This window comes from Canis lupus, chromosome 8 (genome assembly GCF_003254725.2).
Source record: "Canis lupus dingo isolate Sandy chromosome 8, ASM325472v2, whole genome shotgun sequence".
Taxonomy (NCBI): Eukaryota; Metazoa; Chordata; class Mammalia; order Carnivora; family Canidae; genus Canis; species Canis lupus.
In genome coordinates, this window is record NC_064250.1 from 56,035,577 (window position 1) to 56,037,052 (window position 1,476).

Here is a 1,476-nt window from a genome sequence, read left to right on the forward strand (position 1 = left end):
TCAGAACACAGATAATTTGAGATATTCACTTCCTCTTTCCCTTTTTCCCTCTTCATTTTGATTGCAATTTAAAGACTCAAGATAAGAAACAAATATATGTATTAAATTTATTTCAGATGATTATCAGAAAGCAGTTGACCCGTTAGCTGTGCCAAGATAAAGAGACTGAAACCTCAATACTTTACAAGTGAACCTAAGGAAATGACACAGTTCACTATTTTGAACAGAAAAGGGGCATGAAGAGTTAGGCACCAAAGGGATATGGATATTTCCCAAATTTGCATGTCATCCTTTCTGGGGTCCATGCTAGTCTTCTCTGTATCAGACTAATTTTTGTAAATGTGCTGCCAAAGTGAGCACAGGATATAGATTTCTCGAAAAACACTATAGTACCACCCTATGTGTTAACTAATAAATAATTAACATATACTTGATTCATGCTCACAATCTGCTTGTGTATTAATAAGCTCATTCTGTTTTTCTGCACGTGAAAAGTGGGAGATGCAAAGCAGGTCTGCTTTCTTCTGACTTTTAACCATGCATGATAAGTAAAGTACAATAACTGGACTTTCCAGTATCTCTTGGCCCTTTGAGAAAAAAAAAAAAAAAAAAAAAAAAAACAGCGTTAAATGAAATAAATTAATTTAAAATGGAAGGGGGAGATTGGTTGCAAAAGAGGGTGTAAAACTTTACTTAAAAGCTATTTCTCCCCTCTGTGCATACTCTGTGCATACTGTAATAGAGTTATAGTTGCAGTAATGGTTTGCTTAGGGGCAAGCAATTAAGCACGTGCAGTCACTCCGCAGGATGTAGATTTCAGACGAATAGCTATTTTAGAAATAAACAAATAGAAACTCATATATGTAATGGCAGAGGCAAGCACTCCTTGGATTTTAAGTTTTAAGAAGACAGTTACACTTTATCGAAATCATTTGTTTCCATATAATTGGGTTCGACTCAGCCTTTTCATTTTCTACATGGATAATTAATAATAATGCTGCCATCCTTACTGTCTTCTGTTGCGATTTAACCATAATAGGGCTGCAGTGAATCATTGCATTAAAGTAAATACAAGCAGTATATGAGCCAATGGTCAATGTAAGCATGCAATTTCTCAGATGTAGGCGGAAGTTTAGTTTTGATTATCCGTCTCCTCTTCGTAGGTGTGGTGGTCTGTCCAGGGAGAGCAGGGTTACTGCCTCAGGCCTCCTCATATGTTCTCCAGATCTTGAATTACTCCTTGTTCTAACATATCTTCTGTGGCACGTGGAGCTCTTTGCAATTTCTTCTAATTCAGAAACAACTGATCTAGAATCTCAGCTCTTGGCATATACCACCGAAGTGACCCTACTATATTAGCTGCATGACTTTTCTAAGCCTGAATATATACGGGAAAAATGAGGTATACAAATAATAATCACCTCTTAGGTGAGTGTAAAGAATCTTCACTCAGGCAATGGGATGATGGGTCTCATA

The 1,476-nt window shown here is 36.7% G+C and overlaps 1 non-coding gene across 1 annotated transcript; it reads right to left on the minus strand.

The window, feature by feature from the left end:
* Positions 1-254: 254 nt before the first annotated feature.
* On the minus strand, positions 255-360 carry LOC112658119 (U6 spliceosomal RNA). The gene has a single exon (XR_003135522.1). It is a non-coding gene; the product is annotated as a U6 spliceosomal RNA (small nuclear RNA).
* Between the last annotated feature and the right edge of the window lie 1,116 nt (positions 361-1,476).